This window comes from Hydra vulgaris, chromosome 06 (assembly GCF_038396675.1).
Source record: "Hydra vulgaris chromosome 06, alternate assembly HydraT2T_AEP".
NCBI lineage: Eukaryota > Metazoa > Cnidaria > Hydrozoa > Anthoathecata > Hydridae > Hydra > Hydra vulgaris.
In genome coordinates, this window is record NC_088925.1 from 12,574,840 (window position 1) to 12,597,425 (window position 22,586).

At 27.1% G+C, this 22,586-nt stretch overlaps 2 long non-coding RNA genes across 2 annotated transcripts; one reads left to right on the top strand and one right to left on the bottom strand.

Moving 5' to 3' along the window:
- The first annotated feature begins 9,523 nt into the window (after positions 1-9,523).
- On the top strand, positions 9,524-12,018 carry LOC136080956 (uncharacterized). Its single transcript, XR_010638759.1, has 3 exons — positions 9,524-9,650; positions 9,735-9,963; positions 10,719-12,018. It is a non-coding gene; the product is annotated as an uncharacterized LOC136080956 (long non-coding RNA).
- A 250-nt stretch (positions 12,019-12,268) lies between these two features.
- On the bottom strand, positions 12,269-15,263 carry LOC136080957 (uncharacterized). The gene is made up of 4 exons (XR_010638760.1): positions 15,015-15,263; positions 14,731-14,918; positions 13,502-14,570; positions 12,269-12,607 (listed from the first exon to the last, which is right to left on the bottom strand). It is a non-coding gene; the product is annotated as an uncharacterized LOC136080957 (long non-coding RNA).
- Positions 15,264-22,586: the final 7,323 nt, after the last annotated feature.

Genomic DNA, 22,586 nt, shown 5'->3' on the forward strand with positions numbered 1-22,586 from the left:
ATTAAAAAGTAAAATATTTAGCAAACCGGGCCCATTGTTGTTTTACTTGGCTGATTCCAATCTTCGAAACAAAATACTTATTTCATCAAAAAAAAATTAAAATTGCTTCCAAGTTTTAAAAATATCTATATTAACAGAGGCTGAACGGCAACAGGATTTCATACTGAGAATAGAGCAAATAAACTGAAAAATGCCCTTAAGGAAACGGATCCTTTAAGGAGACGGATCCCTTTTGCTATGGTATCCTTGGAAATCAGGTACAAATCTAAAAAGAAACCAATTGAAGTTAGATAGTAAGACTAATTGTCTGTTATCTATGAGTAGTGTTGAAAAAATAAGTTGCATTCACCTTAATGCCACATCTCTTGACAAAAAGTTTGACGAATTTAAACTAGTAGCTGCAACTTACAAATCTAAGATAATTGCCATTATTGAAACATGGTTTAAACATACTTCTCTCTGATACGATGGTCGTCGAGGTGGAGGTGTATGTATTTATATTGACAGCAAAATTACTTCATGTGAACTTAACGATAACAGATCTAGATTGACTCAAATTGAGCATGTCTGGCTGTTTTGAAGTTCGGTAATGATAAGTATCTTATTGGATGTATTTATAGACCTTATGACTTCACAGATATGATTGATATTGAAAACGTACTTAAAATTGCTAAAGAATATGTTAACCAAAAATGTTATAAAGATCTAATCAAAGTTGGTGATTTTAATTTTCCTGGGATAAGTTGGTCCAATAGTTTAATAAGTTCAATTAAAGAATCGTCAGAAATTGAGCACGAATTTTATAAAATAATAAATGACAATTGCTTATATCAGCATGTTAACATACCAACATTTCAAATTACAAATAAATCTGCTGTAAATATTTTAGATTTAATATTCACTACTCAGTCAGCAAATATAAGTGCCATTGATAGTAAATTTATTTTAGGAAACATACCCAGGGGTCATTTGCTATTGTATTTTGATTTTGTTCTTAAAAATAAAACAATGAATAAAAATACAGAAGAAAAAAATTTTTATATAGAAAAGCAGATTACAATAACATTAATGATTTCCTTACAAGTGTCGATTGGCTTCAGTGTTTTCATACCAAGAATGTTCAAGAAATGTATGATGAGTTAATTCATTATACTGAAGAAGCGTGTAACTTATATGTTCCTATAAGTACCGCAAATTCATCATCAAAGAAACTATACCTGAACAAAGAACTTATCTCATTCATTAGAGAAAAACAGAATTTAAGATAAAGAACTTGCCCTAGTAAATGAAAAAGTTTAAATCTTTGTAACCAATATAAACAATTACCAAAAAGAATTTCATTTGAAATTTCCATTGCAAGGCGAAAATATTCCCAAAAGTATAATATAGATATATGAATTCACAACTATATGTAATAGACTATATAAAAACTCTGCGACAATCAAACGGTGAAATAACCCAGGATCCAGAACAGATTGCTGATCTACTAAATATAAATTTTCAAAACATTTTTGTCAAATAAAATAAACTGTGCACTCCATTAATAAAAACAAGAATCAATGATACTACAGAAGATATACAGTATGAAGATGTTCTAGAAAGACTAAATAATTAGGGAGTTTAGTCACATGATACTGTGTTGCGAGAAAAAAAACATCGCTTGTTTTTGAAAAACTTTGTCTAAAAAATACAAAAAAAGATTTCAGGTAGATGCCGAATAATTAAAACCCACCCATCAAAATCAATAAAAGATATATATTTATTGGTGTTATTTTTTTCAGAAAAGAATGCAGAATATTTATTTATGTGTATACTTTTTTATATTTATTTTTAAAGAACCTATATACCAGTTAACACTTTAGGCTTCAGCCCTTTTATCATTTAACAAATAATTACTGCTTATTTTATTATAATTTTAATTTTGGGCTATAAAAAGTAATGTCATAAACTGAAATAAACCTTCACAAAGTGTATATTTATGAATTGTTTATACATTTTAACAAAAAATATAAGGAAAAAAAGGTCTATTACAGAAATTTTATGAGCTATGCTTAATCATTTCCCAAAACATCTTATGCTTCCCCATCATTACTTTCTGCTGTAGGCCATTGCAGTAGTTCATTATAAAAGTCAGTATGATCATGTGGGATATATTTAATACAATTTTTTAAGTCATTCAATTTAGCAGATATTATTAGAACTTTTCCTTTTGGGTAAAGAAGCTGTTCTGACAGGTTCACTTTATTTTGAGTATTTTTTCTCATCTTAAAAGTATGTTCGACTCTACCATTGATAATTTCACTGGCTTTACATTGACCTATGTTGTCGCAATCGTATTGAAAAAGGTGAAGTTTGCTTATTGCAAACTGAGTTTGTTGGTTTCTGGGTGTATCCATTGTTTAGATTGAGGTAACGTTTCTTTTATAGTGGACTGGCCACTAACTTTCAACATCGTAAACTAGAGATGAACTCTCTACATCAACCACTAAAAATTTTTTGACTACTACTTTTTAATATAATTTTTTTTATTTCTTCAACGCTGTACACTCTGTTATGCCTTCTTAACTCTCTTTTTATTATCGAAAAGTCACAGTCACAGGGCAAAAAACTGTGTCCTCTGATTGGGAAAAATTGATTGACCTTTTAAATCCATTTATTGTCAGTAAGCGCCATAAAAAGTTTTGAAAAGCAATGGTTTTTATTTTTCCCCCCACAATTATTGGTATAAAAGTTGAGTTCATCATACTCTTGAGGACAGGCAGACAGGTAGTGCAAAAAAAAGGAGCAAGTTTCGTTTGGAGACTTTCTAGCCTGCCTTTTCTAGCCTCGTGATAAAGGTAGATTGTTGCTACTCTTCTCTTTACATCATGAATAGAAAATCCACTAAACGTTAACTGCCGTTGGTAAAATAGCTCTTGCACAGGTATTTTGGGAAGTGAAGTGTTTTCCTTATACAAAATAGTTACATCTTTTTCTTCCCTAGCGTCCAGTACATCTTGTTTTGTGGGTCGGTAAACTTTTTTTGCGCGTCTATTATGTACTGCCAACTCAGTTACTGCTGTTTGCATAGCAACATCATTAAGGTGAGGCAATTTTATCTTTAGCTTTAACTCTTCGCATATGCAACAGGTATCTAATTGATTTTGCCCGAAACGTAAATGAAAGTGCTTATTGTAGTAGTTATAATAGGACTTGTAATTGAACTTTACTCCTTCGTTTTTTTTCATGAATAGCTCATACAATAATTTCACGTTCAAATCTTTACTCAAAAAACACCTTTCCTTTCCGCCATATTGAATCAGTTTTTTGGAAAGGAGTCTATGTGAGCGTATACCTTAGCTAGCATATCATGCCTGGTAATGTAACTCGTATGTACTCCTCTCAAATCTTTAACTACTTTTGGATCCTTTTTTAAACCCTTTACTCTTCAAACCCTCTTTTCTGAAATATTGATAAAAATGCCACAACACATATCTGTACTCGTTCATCTCCGAATAAAACATGATACTTAAATTCCTTTTTGTTTCCGTCGTTACTTTTTCTTTTTCGCACAGTATCTTCATTAACGTCACAACTTTTTTCCTTGCTATCTCTTGAACCAAGCTTTTTCCTCACAATGTCGGTAACATCAATCAAGCCGTGCAAAAATAAATCCTACTCATCTTTTGTATTGAACTGGCTGTAAAAGTTCATAAATGCATTATCAAGGTTGTTTTAGCCAATAGATTCAAAACACTTTCTTGAACAACTGAAAACACTATGTTGTAATTTTACTTTATAAAAAGAAATTTAGGCAGCCTAGTCTAGGAAATAAAACAGAGAAGTTAATATACGATAAGTGATTGTAGACTACCCTAAAAATGTCATTCTATTGCCTTAGGCCTACAAATATTTACGACCTAAACAAGCAATCAACAACCAAGGTCTATGGACTAGCTATAAATTACAGAGCCTAAATCTGACCAGTTTTTAGACAAATTATTGCATCAGTTTTTTGTCCCTGTTGTTTTCATATGCCACACCAGTAAGCCTAGATTTCTTAATCTTGTTCCTTTTATAACCATCTGGATTTCTAATCTTTTTTTTATAACTTGTATGATCAGACTCACTGCCACTATCACCCTTTTAAAAAAGCAGTTAATCAACTTAAATCACTATTGCAATGATCACACATAATAAACCAACTTTGTTCAACACGCTGTTGTACAACCAATACAAGAAAGTGAGGTTACGTTTGGTCCATGTCTTCAGAGCAAAGTTTCTCGTTTTTTGTTAAAAGGGCTGAAGTCCGGACTTCAGCCCTTTTAACAAAAAACCAAAACTTTTAGACACTGTACAGGCTATAGAAATCTTTTGACAGACACCTTATTAACACAAAATGATGGAGCTATCCTTTAAATATCCAAATTTGCAAAAAGTCAATTTTGTGATTTCCATCCTTTTAACATTCACCGATTCAATTAAAAAAGTTGTTCATTTATTAATGATTCAATTTTGTGTAAATGCCAGTAAATCTAAACATTTTACCCGTCTTCACATGAAAATAAGTTCTGCAACTATTTATTTATTATGTATATAAGTTTTTTTTTAAGTTTTTTTGTGAGTAAATAGGATTGGTTTTTTCAAATGTAATTTGTAAAATATCCCCGTTTTTGAATTATTCTAAGCACAATTATATGCCGAGGCTACATTCAAGTCGGCTGATGGTAATAATTCCGCTTGTCAATGTCAATGAATTTTTTTTTTATCCTTCAAGTCGGAAAATCACGTGATCAAATTTCGCGATTGGAAGGCATTATGATTTAGGGGAAAATAAACTTTGTGATAGCGCTTTCTTCTATATAAATATTGCATTTATTAGTTTATTTTTAGCATTATGGAATCTATTTATGAGTATTTTGGAAATCTAGATACAACATCTAAAGAAAGATATAATGAAAAGTTGACATTACTTGGTAACACTTTTTAAATAATCTGAAATTATAATTTTTTATTATGCATCATTTTTTATTATTGTTTAAAAGATTATGAACAATTAGGGATTATGCTTGATAATATTTAGCATAATTAGTATTATATCTTTTATAACTTATAATCATAGTTAATAATTATATATGTTATGTATGATTTATACTAAATCATACATAACATATTCGATTTTGTCAAATTATTGTTAAAAGGTTAATTAAAGGTTAAGCTATAACAATTGTCAAATGTTTGTTGGTATTATTAATTTAATATTAAAACTTTTAATATTAAATTAATATTAATTTTTAATAAAAGTAAAGTTCTCTAAACTATAAATTCTGAATAAATATTTAGTTTACATTTTTAACTTAATATTTAATATTATAATTAGGTACGTGACAATTGCGTTTTACGGAACCGAATTTTGTGCTAAAATTTTATGCCACGATTTTCGAAGACTCTTCAAAGTTAGCGTGCTTGAGGAAGGCTTTCTGAAATAACTTTTTAGTATTCGTTATCAACATAGAGTATTTTTAGAAAGAAGAATAGTTGAAGCTTTTTATTAATTTGGTTTTAATTACACTCAATTGATATATTACCGAGTTTATTGATGTCAAAGTTTTAGTTGTACTTCTGTGGTGAAATTAATGTCCAGGATATAGTCTATATTTTATCTATTCAATTTTTATTTTTAATTTATTCATTTACCTATGCACCTGCCAAATTTCGTTGAAAAATATAGCAGTCACTCTATTTCTTGCTGCACTTTTGTTACCTAATTTACATTTTCCCTGTTCTTAGCGCGGGAGACAGAGGGGTCCATTGATTATTTGTATATATATATATTTTTTTATATAAAACATTCATATTAATAATATTATTAGCAATATTTAACTTATTTCATAAATTGATATTATAAACCTAGATACTTTATAGTGAAAATATGATTTAAAAATATGTAAATTTAAACGAAATTGTTTTATTAAAAGGATTTTTAGTAAATAATAAAATAAGACTTAAATTTTATGTTTCATTTAGAAACAAAATGGAGAAAGGAAATAAAGGTTTCACATAGTATTTGGTATCATATTCATAATATAATTTATATATGAATCAAATTAGTTATGAATCATATCTAATTTGAAGTTTGAGCGTTGTCTTATTTGGCCACTATCTAAACCTTTATGTATAACTTAAATATTTCTTTCGCTGTTTTAGATGCTCTAAGTTGTGAAATGGCGTCAGCCAACAACATCAGTTAGTTACTTTCTTTTTTCAATAGCTCAGTAGTTATTTTTATTATATAAATATATATATATATATATATATATATATATATATATATATATATATATATATATATATATATATATATATATATATATATATATATATATATATATATATATATATATATATATATATATATACAAATGACTCACTATATGCAAATTTTTATATTACTTTGTAAAAATAAAGTTAATTTAATTTGTTTAGATGAACTTGCTTTACAGAGGATCAGTCAGTTATATCCCTATTATATGAATTAATTTAGTATTTAGTCTTTTACGATTAGTTTTCAAATACAGTTCTTTATTATGCCTATGTAGATTGTTGCTAGTTGTATTTTTGTATACCTAATTCTTACATTTTATTAAGTCACTTTTTTTTTCTGTAGACAAATTAGAACAAACAATCAGTAAGTTTAGTTTAAATTGTTTTAGTTACTATATCATTTAAAAGTATTTGTATGCTGTGTTTGTATTCCTTGTTAGCTTTGAATAAACGTTTTGATTTAAAATTGGTATTTAGGTGAGTACGGCCAGCAGATACGTAAGTTTCATAGATTTCTATATTTTTCAACATATAACTAATTGATACATCATTACAAATATAAACTTCAAGTAAATGTTTTAATTTAAAATTGGTACTTAGGTGAATATGGCAAACAAATATGTAAGTTTTGTAGGTTTCAATATTTTAAAGTGTATAGGGGAGACCGGGGCTAGTTGGCTCGGTTTTTACTCTATGAGCTCTGTAGCCCTAACAGTACATTTTTTTAAAATTATTAAAGTGTAGTCTTAAAGAGTATAGATTAGGGTATCTTATAAAATTTGTATTCATTTATAAAAAAAAATTCTTACGCCCTTGCCGCCCCCCCAAAAAAAAAAAAAAAATTTGCGCCAACTTACCCCACCATGGGGTAAGTTGGCGCAAACTATAAAAATGATTATTAATGCACTATTAAGTGCAAAATTAATAGAAATTTTTTTAAAATTAATTTTTGCAACAATTTTATCCCAAAATTTAATATTACTTTTAGTTGGTACCAAATATTAGTCCGTATAAAAGCCAAACAGTAACCCACCTTTTATCTGTGGAAAAAAAAACTAAACAAAATTTTTTTTAAATTTTTTTGTAAGAATAAATATTTTAAATATTGTTAAAAATAAAAAAAATAAAAAAAAATAATTTAATAAAAATAAATATTTTTTCCCATAGTAAATGCTATGAGCCAACTTACCCCGTGAAAAATTTGTCAACTTACCCCGAAAGCTTTTTTTTTAATAAACAGTCTATAGATACTGAAAAACGGCAGCTTTGAAAAAAAAGTCTGACTGGATATAGTAAACCAATTGTGACTGGAACTTTTACAATAATTTTTTTTTCATACGACTAAATATTTTCTTTGTAAAGTAAAAAGGAAGCGATGTTCTAAAAGTTACGTTTTTGTCCAAAAAACGCATAAATCTCAATATCTCCTATGCGCATGCGCGAATCCTGACAATACTACAGTGAATGATGGAATGGTCAATGAGGAAGTTTCTGAGTAATTTTTGTCACTTTCTGATGAAAGGCTCTAAAGATAAACGCAGTTCGTCAACTTACCCCTGCGGCCAACTAGCCCCGGTCTCCCCTACTTTGTTAATACATCATTATATAGATATTATAACTCGAAACAAGTGTATTTTAAAGTTGAAAAATATTCCATTCACATTCCAACAATTTTAATTTATTTTCTTTATCTTTAGCAACCCTTACTTCGATATTTGGTAAGAGAATTTTTTTATATATATAAAATTGTTAAATATATATATATAAACTATATATATATATATATATATATATATATATATATATATATATAATATATATATATATATATATATATATATATATATACATATATATATATATATATATATATATATATATATATATATATATATATATATATATATATATATATATATATATATTAATGGAAGGAGACTTGTATTATGCCATTTAATTCATATTTAGTGTCACTGTCGTCTATTCCTGCTGGTAAGGTTTATATATTCTTACTTTTCAATATGATTATAATTGCTAAATAATCGTGAGGTTATGTTGTGTATTGTTTTTTTATTTTTTAGTATCATCATTCGTCCATTACTGTTGGCAAGTTTTATATATTATTATTTTTCAGTATGGTTTTAATTATAAAATAGTTGTAAGGTTGTTTGTGTATTTTATTTTTATTTTTAGTATCATCTTCATCTGTTACTGTTGGTAAGGTTTATATATATATATATATATATATATATATATATATATATATATATATATATATATATATATATATATATATATATATATATATATATATATATATATATATATATATATATATATATATATATATATATATATGTATGTATATATATTGTTAATTACAAATAATTTTAAGTATGGTTTCAATTATTAAATAATTGCACAGTTAAGTTGTGTATTGCATTTTTTTATTTTTTAGTATCAATGTATTTTAGTATGATGAAACTGATAATGTAGCTGTTGACTATTGCATGAAAAAGATCCAGCTTGCTGCTGATGTAGTTTCCGGTTAGTTACAACTTATTTAATTTAATAACACTGCAAGTGTTGTGACTTGCCAAAAATGTATTGCAAATGTTGTGACTTGCATAAATAATACAGCAAGTGTTGTGACTTGCATAAATTATATAGCAAGTGTTGTGACTTGCCTAAATAATATAGCAAGTGTTGTGACTTGCCTAAGTTACATAGCAAGTGTTGTGACTTGCCTAAATAATACAGCAAGTGTTGTGACTTGCCTAAATAACACAGCAAGTTTTGTGACTTGCCTAAATAATACAGCAAGTGTTGTGACTTGTTAAATATTTTGATAGACGGCTCTGGCTTACCTTCACGAGGTGTCTATCGTTAAAAATGATTAAAACATAGTTTCATTATTGGAATTAATTATAGTATTCAAACAATTTGAAATTTTTTACTCACGTACCTATTATAATAGATTATTCAAGTCTAATTTTTTTATAAGATTTAGTGTTTAATGTATTATAAATCTTAAAAGAAAATTTTAAAAAAACTTTTTTTTATTTTAAAACATGCTTGACTACTTAATTTTACTATTTACTCTTACTGTTTTTTCAGGTTTAAGTTTACTCTTACTGTTTTTTTAGGTTTTAAGCAATGTCTACTCTTACTGTTTACTTACAATGTTTACTCTTACTGTTTTTTTAGGTTTAAGTTTCCTCTTACTATTTTTTCAGGTTTAAGTCAATGTCCTTACAAGTTTCCAGCAGACAATTGGATTGACAACCCTAATGAATGGCCACAACTGACTTATCATCATTTGTATCACTACCTTATCAAGACTCCGTGTAAGTTGGTCTTAATATTTTTTCAAATTTAATCAATTCTTAAAGTTCCATGATTTTGTTTAGTTTTTATTTTTTAAATTATAGGTGTTTATTCCCCAGAGATGACAGAAAATTTTAAATCACTGGATGCCTGGAAATATTTTATATCAGGCTGGGTTTAAACAACTGTTCATTTCAAATTAGAAAGAGGTGAATATATTATGCGTGTTGATGTGAGACCATCTTATCGGACTACTAATGAATGTCACAAGCCATGGGTAGCTCTTAAATCAGATGGGACTGTCCAGGCAGTTCATTGCAATTGAATGGCTGGGTAAGTAGTTCATATTTTATACAGGGGCAGATCTAGGGGTATCCTATGATGCCCAGAATTCACCTACAATATTTTAACAAATTCTGAATAAATTCGTTTTGTAATATGAAAAACTCTAAATTTAAATTTATAGTATAATAATATTTATATATAAGTTGGATAACCTTAGGCCACATGACATTTTACAGATGGAGTGCAAAGTGCTATGGCTTACCTTCTCGTTGCACTTTGTTAAATAAATTAGACAAGTAATAAATGTCTGATTTATGAACAGAATAGCCAAGACAACAGTTGATTCATTTTATTTTAGATGGATATTTTAGAATAATGTCAAGCAAGTAATAATAAGGCAGTGATGCCGCTTTGATGACGAATTGCCATTTATTGTCAGCAACAGTCTGCCCCCTTCCTTTATCCTCTCCCCTCTCCCTCTTCCCCTTCCTCACAGGCTAGAGGATTTTGCAAATAAATAAATAATCATCGCCCATAAAAAAATCCTGCATCCCGCCCCTGTTATATATAATTTAGTTCACACATACACACACATATATATATACATAGACACACACACACACACACACACACACACACACACACACACACACACACACACACACACACACACACATATATATATATGTATATATATATATATATATATACTTATATATATATACATATATATATATATATATATATATATATATATATATATATATATATATAATATATATATATATACAAAATTTTTAAAGTCTAGGTGAAACATGCTTTCATGTTGGGGCTGTGTTATATAAGATTGAAGCTGCAGTACGCATTGGTTTAACATCATCCACTCCAACTGAGTTAACATGTGTATGGAATCAAACATTTGTAAGAAATATTACAGGTTGTCCTGTTGCCAAAATTAATATTTATTCAGATGCAGCAAAACAAAAGTTTAACAAAGTTTTATTGCCAACAGTAAATAGTAATATTCCAACATATAATTCTAAAATGAACTTTTTGAAAGAAATGGAATCTGTGCAGCCAAAAAGTGTTGGCTTGAGTCTTTTTAGCAATTTCAATAGAAAATTTATTTGCAAAGTAGTAAAACTGTAGACACTACCACCATCGTTAAGAAACTTGTATAGTGTTGACATCAATTTATTGTTAGAAGAATACCACAAAGTGTTAACCACCCAGTTGACTCTTAGTCATGCGGATGTAGTTTACATTGAGGAAGCAACAAGAACGCAATATTATTCTTCTACATGGTTTGACCAACGAGCAGAGAGAATAACTGGATCTGTAATTGGTCAAGTATACCATGCATCATTTGACAACTCTAATGCCAATTTAGTGAAAAAAATGTGTCAACTTGCTAAGAGTAAAGTTAGAACTCCAGCTTTAATGTGGGGAAGAAAACATGAAAAAGAAGCTTTTGAATTCTTCAGAAACATCTGCTCTGGATACCCTAGTCAAGAAAAAGTACTGAATGATATCATTCCCATTCATAAAGATTTTCAAGTGGAATCTATAGGTTTTTGTGTGTTCAAAAACAAACCTTGGTATGGAGCTTCACCAGATGGTGTAGTGTTTTGCTCTTGCTGTGGATATAGCTTACTTGAGGTAAAGTGTCCTTATACCCTACAGGATAAGTCACTTCACGAAGAAATCGAAGGTGGTAAGTTTTATATTGGAAAAGACGAAAATTGTTACTTTCTAAGAAAGAGTAATAATTATTACTTTCAAGTGCAACATGAAATAGTGTCCACTGAAACATTGTTTTGTCATTTTGTGGTATAGACACCTTCTGAATGTGCAATTAATAATGTTGAAAAGGATGACACTTTCCTTAACATTATTTATGAAAAATGTGATTCTTTTTGGAAAAAATATGTTTTGCCCGAATTGATTACTCGGAGGCTAGAATATTCCACACCGTCGGCTCCGGAAAGCCGTACCTGTGCGATAAATGTGATAACTGGTATCGCCCGTTTTGTATTGGTTTGAAACGACTGCTGAAAGGTAAAACATGGTACTGCAAACAATGTATAAACTTGAATAAACAAAAAGAAACAACACCATTTTAAATTTATTTGTCTTAAATTATGAGAAAAAATATTATTTTTACCAATGCTGTTTACCCAATGACGAAAAATCTTTTCCAAAAACGAAAACATTATAATTTTTTAATAGTCCTAATATCATAAATGTATAACTACTCTTTGTGCGATTAAATTGTTATTAGGATTATTTTGGAGCGTTACGGTTTACGACTCTTACCTCTGTTACCGGTAAACTAAAAGAAAAGAGACTCTGGTTTTTTAATTTATTTTTATTTTTCAATAGCCAAAAAAATAAATATAAAATATCATGTGTAAAAAATATTTCTAAATATTCGATGGTGCTCGGATTATTAGCCTATTTCCTTTATTATTAGAAGTGCGACACATAATGCAATGAAGGAAAAAAAGCATAAGAAACAGTGGAGAGCCTTGGTGGTCGAGCTTTGACTAAAAAAATATTTTTCTGCTATTTTCTTATTAGGCAAGGATTGACAAAACACGTTCAAATGAAACAATCTTGATTTCAATATCTCAGGTTAAGCAGACGAAACAGAAGGTCTGCCTCTTTTTTTGTTCATAACACGGATTATAATCTATAAATAAAAAAAGTAAATAAAGTGTAAGTAAATAGTGTTATTTTTGCAGTTCGCGCAAAATAACATTAAACTATTTATTTCAAAAAACTAAATTTAAACCCAATAAGTTTTTTATTCCAAATACTAAATTTAAACCTCAATTACAAAAAATAAGCAGATTTCACATTTACATTCATTAGTATTTGTTCGATTTATTGTTAAAAAAAAAAAAAACCGGTCGGCAGGCACCCCTTCAATCTTGGTGCCCCGGTAAAATTGCATTCTTTACCCCTCCCTCTCAAAGGCAGTGATTGCAGTAGCATACAATGAGTTATAATTTTTAAAAATAACATGATTTTGACATGTAAATGTTATTTGCTTTTTTTAGAAAAATTATTTAACAATAAAAACTCTCGAAGACCTTAAAGAAATGTAAAAACGGACAAAAAATATACAAAGTAAATCAATAAAATGGATTACAAAATGACTCAGTAAAATAACCAACAATTGAAATAAATAAACTTTCAGTAGAGTTAAATAGATAAGGTTATATTATAATGAAAATCTTCCCATTTATTAAATATTTTAACATATATATATATATATATATATATATATATATATATATATATATATATATATATATATATATATATATATATATATATATATATATATATATATATATATATATATATATATAGATATATATATAGATATATAGATAGATATATAGATATATATAAAATAAATCATTACAAAGTAAATCTTAGATTTTCATATTAATAAATACAATGCTTTCTCCCAAATTTGTCAGAGCAGCACATACAATAACTATTTTATCACAGTTTGCCAAAATACTATTTGCAGACTGATTCTTAATATTTTTTATAATCTTTAATGGTATGATACCTTTTAATATAGTGTATCTGTTTTTCATCAATCCAATTACTCGTTCAATATGGATTCTAACAGATGCAATATTTCTAGATGTTTTAAGTTCTTTAACAAATAACTGTTTTTTCCCTTGTGTAAATGTAGGAATTAACAACTCAGCAGAACTCCCAGCAGCAAAGTCTTTTTGTAGTGTGAATCCATGATCTGCTAAGATTTAGTCTCTTGGCATATGTTTACTAGAAAATCCAGATTCGCATGTAATTAGTAAATCCGAAGCTCTGCTTCCGTAACATTTTGACAAAAAATTTATTGCTCCAAGCGGAGTACAGGAAATAAACACTTTAATTGTGCAATGCCTTTTGTAAAATTGAGCCCTTGCTAAGAGCGAAGACGGTGCTTCAACAAATGTCTTGAAACAATCAATAATAGATGTTAAACGTGGAAACTTAGCTTTGAAAATGCCAGGAATAGTGTTGAATATGTGATCTCGATCTTGCATTTTTATTAAAAAGTTAAATTTCCAATACATTATATCGAGCCACTTGTAAAAATATTCAATAGCAGTTGTTTGCCCAAGTTAGATATATATGCAATTAAGTCAAAATTTAAAATTTGCTTAAACTTGATTATGGTTATAATAACCTGATCATAACTACTTAATTTTGTTGGTCTTCTGCTCTCAAATATATCTTCACATAATAAATTATTGTCTTTTCTAACACTTCAAAGTCTAAGCTAGTCAACATCATGCAAACAGACGCATTTTGCTTCAAAGCTTCTAAAGAAAATGGAGATGCAGCTAACTTTAACTCAATACTTTTTATTTTTAACCAATCCCTTTTATTTTTTAATTCATCCATTTCATTATAAACTCCCTCTCTTTCTGAATTAAAAATAGGTGACTGTAAAGAAAAAGTTAATTCTGATGGAGAAGATACCACAGGTAATTGCAAATTCATATCATCAGTAAAAGTTTCCATTTCTACATCATTAACAGAAAAATCAACTCCTACTTTAAAATCATATAATTCACCAGATAATTTTTTTTTTATTGATTTAGGATTGCTGATCAATTTTCTTTTAACTAAAATGAAAAGTTTTAATTATCCTTATAACTTTCCTATTATTTGTTAAATATTTATACTAAAGACTTTATTATATTTCAAAACACTATTAACAAATCATTAGCTTGCAAAACCCTGTATCATATATATATATACTTATATATAACTTTATATAAATACCAGAAGCTCTTTTTATTCTTCTTTGACATCTTTGGATCCTACCAGATATATTAGGTAAATTTAATAGGAGATGAGGTGAAACTATATCATTGCATGAATTTAATTTGAGATTTTAGATGGAGACCTTATATTTGTCCATGGAAATTTAAAAGGTATAGCATCAGGGTGTTTTTCAAAATTTTCTTGTCCTAAAAGTAGGAAAATAATTTGTTTAATATCTGGAAATTATTTTTAAACAATCAAAGGAGCTTCAAATGTATTTAAAATAATATTTATTTATTTACCTGATATAAAATGCAAAGAACAAACATAGGTTGATGTTGTGGTTTACTCTACCAGAGTAAACCACAACATCATCAACTTTAACTCGGTGAATAGCACTTATCCACTTTATTCTTAAACTTTATTTTGCTGGAAAACAATAATATCTAAGCTCTGGATTTTTTAATTTATTTGTTTGACAACCAGGAACGCAACAGCTTTTTGGCATGGTTGACTTTGTCAATTGTTTAGCTGTACCGCTTAACTTAAAAACTCAGTTTGTTTTCCCCCGAACCATAATGGTTGCTATTTCCGTGTTTTCGCGTGACGTCAAGCCGACTTAATATGACTGATATAACTTGATAGATTGATATAACTATAATATAACACATCGCTCAATAAGTCCGTAGGATGACATATAGATGGCAACACAAATACCGAATCCGTATTGTTTTTAGAAAGTACCAACCTTCAAACGATATCTGTCAAAGTTTCATGACAATCAGACCATTATTTACCAAGTTAGTGTGTGAACGATTGAATCAACTTTTGTGAATTGAAAAAAATGGAAAAATCAGAATTTCGTGTGCTCATTAAGCATTGCTTTTTGATGTGAAAAACACGGTGCAGACCAAACAATGGCTTGATAAGTGTTATTCGGACTCCTCTCCATCGAGGCAAATGGTTGAAAAGTGGTTTGCTGACTTTAAACGTGGTCGTACAAACACCGATGATGCTGATTGCTCCGGTCGCCCAAATTCGGCAGTTACTGAGGAAAACATCAAAAAAATCCATAAAATCGTCTTATCCGACCGCAAATTGAAATTGAAGGAGATTGCCGAGGCCATAAAGATATCAGAAGGCAGTGTGTTTACAATATTACACGAACATTTGGGTATGAGAAAGCTTTGTTCGAAATGGGTGCCGCGTTTGCTAACACCGGACCAAAAACAACAACGAATCGATGATTCTGAAGCATGTCTGGCACTATTTCACCGAGATAAAAAGGATTTTTTGCGTCGCTACGTCACAATGGATGAAACATGGATCCACCATTTCACTCCTGAGTCAAATCGACAGTCGGCTGAGTGGACACCAGCGGGTGAAAGCCGCCCAAAGCGCCCAAAGGCTCAAACTTCTGCTGGCAAGGTTATGGCCTCCATATTTTGGGATAGCCATGGTATATTGTTCATTGATTATCTTGAGAAAGGTAAAACGATCAACAGCGAATATTACATGGCATTATTGGAACGATTGAAGGCTGTAATTGACGAAAAGCGACCGCACATGAAGAAGAAAGAAATTCTCTTTCATCAAGACAATGCACCGTGTCACAAGTCAATGAAAACAATGGTAAAAATGAATGAATTACACTTCGAATTGTTGCCCCATCCACCATACTCGCCTGATTTGGCCCCCAGCGATTATTGGCTGTTCTCAGATCTCAAAAGGATGCTCCAGGGAAAGAGATTTGGATCGAATGAGGAGGTCATCGCCGAAACTGAAGCATATTTTGAAGGAAAAGATAAATTGTTCTACAAACATGGTATCGAAAAGTTAGAGAAGTGCTGGAATGACTGTATCGCCTTAAAAAGAGACTATGTTGATGAATAAAATCAAATTATGTCAAAATGTTGTTGTTTTATTAGCTATCCTACGGACATATTGAGCGATGTGTTAGCTTTAGTCTATATCATATAAATTATATGATATAATGTATATTTTTATTGACATATAATATTTTATTGACAAATAACATATAAACTTTATTAACAAAAAATTTCTAAAAACTTCTGCAAAACTCATAAACCTAAATGATGATTTAGGTTTATAAGTTTTGCAGAAGTTTTTATAGAAATTTTTTGTCAATAGGATGGTAATCATCCTATATCTATTTACAACTATAGGATATAGTCATATAGATATATCATATATCTATATAACTATATAGTTATGTAGCTGTAAGATATATATCATAAAATGATATATATATATATATATATATATATTTTTTTTTTTCAGCCAATCGTTATCGCAATAATTCGTCTAGTTTTTTTCCTCGAACTTTGGAATTTGCTTCCTTCGTCTTGCTTTCCTGATTCGTATAATTTGAAATCCTTTAAGTCGTCCGTCAATCGTTATCTTGCTCTACAATCTACAAAGTAACTTCCAACTTTAATTAGTGGCTGCTTGCAGCCTTGTTGGAAGCAAAGATGTTTAAAAAAAAAAAAAAAAAATATATATATATATATATATATATATATATATATATATATATATATATATATATATATATATATATATGTTTTTATTGAATTATCAAAAAATAAACTTTACATTAATTTAAAAATTAGAAAAATGTTATTAAAAAGTAATATTTTTGAATATTACTTTTTAATATTATTTTTCTAAATATATATATATATAAATATATATATATATATATATACATATATATATATATATATACATATATATATATATATATATATATATATATATATATATATATATATATATATATATATATATATATATATATATATATATATATATATATATATATATATATATATATATATATTAGTGATGTACCGATTAATCGGCATCGGCCTAATCGGCCACTTTTTGTACAATCGGAATAGGTATCGTCATCGGCCTTTTTTTATTAATTTACCGATATACATTACCGATGGCATTTTAATACTTTTATCCTGCATTTTGATAATTATTAAATAATAAATAATCTAAACTTTATGCATCGCTTAGAATTTTTAGAAAAATTGTTTATTTTGACTTTGTTTACAGGCAAGTTTATTTATTTGGGTCCAAGTATTTGTTTACCAGTACGGATTTCATGAAAAAATTTACCCAATTTAAAGCTCTATGGCTTTATATCTTCAAAACTTAAATAATTAGTTAATTCATCGGTATCGGACTTTTCCTATCCATCGGCATCGGTATCGGCATCGGCCAAAAAAGTGTTATCAGTACATCACTAATATATATATATATATATATATATATATATATATATATATATATATATATATATATATATATATATATTTATATATATATATATATATATGTATATATATATATATATATATATATATATATATATATATATATATATATATATATATATATATATGTATATATATATATATATATATATATATATATATATATATGTTTTTATTGAATTATCAAAAAATAAACTTTATATTAATTTAAAAATTAGAAAAATGTTATTAAAAAGTAATATTTTCCTAATTTTGTTTTCTCTCTCTCTTTATATATATATATATATATATATATATATATATATATATATATATATATATATATATATATATATATATATATATATATATATATATATATATATATATATATATATATATATATATATATAAAGAGAGAGAGAAAACAAAATTAGGAAAATATTACTTTTTAATAACATTTTTCTAATTTTTAAATTAATATAAAGTTTATTTTTTGATAATTCAATAAAAACATATATATATATATATATATATATATATATATATATATATATATATATATATATATATATATATATACATATATATATATATATATATATGCACATATTATATATAAATATGCAAATATTATATATATATATATGCACATATTATATATATATATATATACATACATTTTATATATACAGTATAGTTTCCACATCTGATTTCTAAAAAATTGTATATTTGTTAACGTGAAATGCTTAATAAAGAAATTTATGATTGGTATTCAGCGTTAAAAGATACCTCCTGCAATGGTGTTTATTGTAAGTTTTGTTTAGATTTTAATATTAATCTGGTCTGCTGCGAAAAATCATTATCCATTAAGATAACTAGATTAGTTAATAACATCAGAAAGTTAAAGAAACGCAAAAATAGTAGGTTGGAATTGCTATTAGCTGAAACCTTTACTCTACCTGTGGCAAATAATAATGCATTAAATAGTTCTAATATTCTTAAAAAAATAACTTTAATCAGCGAAAACAAAATGCTTAAAAAAGAAAATAAAAATTTAAAAAATAAAATAAAAATTTAAAAAATAAAATAAAAATTTAAAAAAGAAAAGTAAAATTTAAAAAGAAAAATTGAATCAATGAAGGATTTAAAATTAGATTATTTTAAACATCTGAAAGATTTTAAAGATATGCCTAACAATCTACAAATGCTTGTTTCAAAAAACTTATTAATGGAAAGTGAACTAAACCATATTAAAAAACTTTATTGTGAAAAGGAAGAAAACATTATTGAAAACAAATTAAAGTTAGTTAAGACACACAAAAAATCATTTGGTGTTAAAACTTAAATAAAAAAGTTAAATACCGCAATGCTCAGTTGGAAATAAAAAAGAACGAAATCAATTCCTTAAAAAAAAGAATCAAAATGAAAATATCATAATTAAAAAAAGAATCAAAAGTTATTAGTTCAATTCTAAAAAGTTCAGATATAAATATATATAAATATTTCAGAATTAAGAAGAGAAAACTGAAGTTGCAAAAAAAAGTAACACCTCATAAATAAAATTTTGGACAAAATTTAAAAATTAATATTTTAAGAACTAACAAGTTTTATTATTTAATATTTCAACTGTTAATATGTTAGTATACGTGGTTTATAAATATATTAAAGTAATTATTTCAAATACCATATTTAGCAATATTATAAAGTTTTTTTGAAAGATACTTTATTTAAGTAAGGAAAATTTCTTTATTCATCTTTGAATAACAATATCTAATTCTTGTTTCAAGCTCTTCCAAATTCTCAGCTCTCCAATTATTTTCATACACTAGCCATTTTAAATCACCCCAAAAGTTTTCAATTGGTCTTGCTTCTGGAACGTTTGCTGGGTTTATATCTTTGGGTACAACTTTGATTTTTTCAATTATAAAAAGTCGATAACCCACTTTGCGTAATGTGATCGAGCTAGATCAGCCGAGAAGATAAACTTATTGTCTTTTTTATAATATGCTGATACTAGAGGAAGTAAAGTTTTTCGTTATTGGACGTTGAATTTTTTGATTACTTGGACCTTCTGTTGATTCTGATGTATTCTTTCTTTTAAGAGATATATCCATGCCATGTTTCAATTTTAAATGATTAATCAAATTCGTTGTTTTTTTTTTTTTTTTTTTTTTTTTTTAGGTTTACATTTGTTAATCGTTGTACAGCTTAAAATAAAAAATAGTAAAAATAATAATATAAACTTACAATGATAAAAAAAAACAAATATAAACAAGGTATCTGAAAGAAGATCACAAGGATCTTGTCGTCAGAACCTCAAATAAGCATTTAACAAAGATAAGATAAAAAAAAAAAAGTTAATAAACTTTTACAAAACTACAAGGTAAATAATCTGATCTGAAGAAAGATCAAGATGATCTTGTCATCAAAATTGTATACAAGAGTAAACCAATGTGGAAGTTAAAAAGTAAAAAGTATATGAACAATAAATAAAATTAATAGGAATAAAATTCTATAAACGTAAACATGTATATAAACAATAAAAAAGTAGACCAAAAAATATTTTTAACTTTTACTACTAATAATAACTCAAAATATTATCTAATGAAAGAATGAGATTTTTCAGTTTTTTTTTAAAAAGGCAAAAAGTAATAGGTACTTCAAAATTAAAATTCGGCAAAACAAGTTTATTCCAAAGGTGTGGCGCTCGATAGGTAATACAAAATTGGTTAAAGTTTGTTTGACAAAAAGGTTCATTTAAAAAGTTATTATTTCTCAAAGTATATTTACTGATTGGTTTAAGAAAAAAAAGATCTTTGAAAACGGCTACGGATAAGTTATTTATCCACATATATACAAAACATAAAGTATTAAATACATTTAACTCGTATATATTCAAAATTCTCATTTCCATAAAATAATGCTTCGAATGAGAGAAGCGATTTGCAAAATTGATTATACGGATTGCGCGTTTCTGACGGAGATAAAGACGTTGCAACTTACTTTTTTCAGTACTTCCCCAAGCAATATTGGCATAATTTAAATAACTATGTATAAATGAGTAATAAAGTTTTATTAAGACTTTCTTATTGAGATAGATTCGTAATTTATATAGGATCCCCATGTTTTTAGAAATTTTTGTGCTTATATAATCAATATGCTTATATAATCAATATGTTATTTCATAATTAACAATCGTACAAACTTCATTACAGTTGCCAACATGACATTTTGCATGATTTTTACTGATTTTTACAAAATGTTTCCACAATTCGCTTGTCATTTTCTAAATAAAATTTTAGTTTAGTCAACGTAACCTAAAAAAGCATTACACTCATACCTGATAGTAGCATTTATAGTACTTCTTTGTATATATTTTTATATGTTTGTTTCAATAGTTACTTGATTAAACTCACAATTAAACAAAGATAAATTTTAAAAAAGTAGTGAATTAATTATGATATAAAATTCACGGAAATTGCGTAACTTGGAAATTAAAATAAAGGGTTCGTAACAAATTAGATTTTTAAAAATGTGACGGTTGTTTTTTAAAAAAATGCTGAAAAATAATTTTAAAATTTTTGCACTATTTTATACAAATGTTTGGGTAAAAATACAATTATTTGGGTGACCCCAAATAGTGCTAAAAACACCAAATACCCAAATAACAAATAAAATGGGTTTGACATCCCTAGAATAAAACAATTATCACAGCTTACATTTTTCTCTCATTTAACATATGGTCAACTAATAAAACAAAGAACGGTCAAATGCTAATTTTTTTTTAGATGGTCAATTTCTAACGTAAAATCATATGTACTTTGTAAAACATTGTTCAACAATTGTATACTAGAGGATAGTATTGTAAGTTATTAGAACTATTAATATTATATAATTGGTAAACAATCTTATAAATATGGCAGTCATACGGATTTTTTTCTCTTAAACGGTCAATTATTGGCACCTATACCTTACTTAAAAAATATTACTTTATTTGTAAATTTAATTTACATTTGTTAGCATATTACTTTTATGTAATTAATTTTCATATGCAAGTTTGTTTTTTACAATTACAGTAATATAATTTTATTTTCAAATAGTTTTTTTTATATGTAAATGTAAATTACTGTTTGAGGAACTATTATATTACTCACACTGTAGCGGAAATAAATTATTGGAAAAAAAATGTCTACCAGAAACGATTTGCATTTTCGAAATACTTTAAATGACTATTATTTAAATTTTAAAAATATTCTGTCAACGTCTTTTAAAAAAAAGAGGGTCTTAACGTGCAAGTCATGGATTTTTGGTGTTCAAGATAGGTAACTTGCAGAGATAGTTTTTAAATTTTTTAATACTAACACTGGTATCAAATAAAAAGGTTTTACGAAAAATTATAATGATAGGAGCCTGGGAACAATATACACCTGAAAAATTGAGACCCACTGTCCCAAATGTGGAAAGATGAAAAAAAAAAAAATTTTTGTATCTTAAAATCGATCAAAATTCATCGGAAAAATTATATTATCTAAAAAAAATTTCTTATCGTTTACATTGGCGACCAAAAAAGTTTGAAACCCCCTC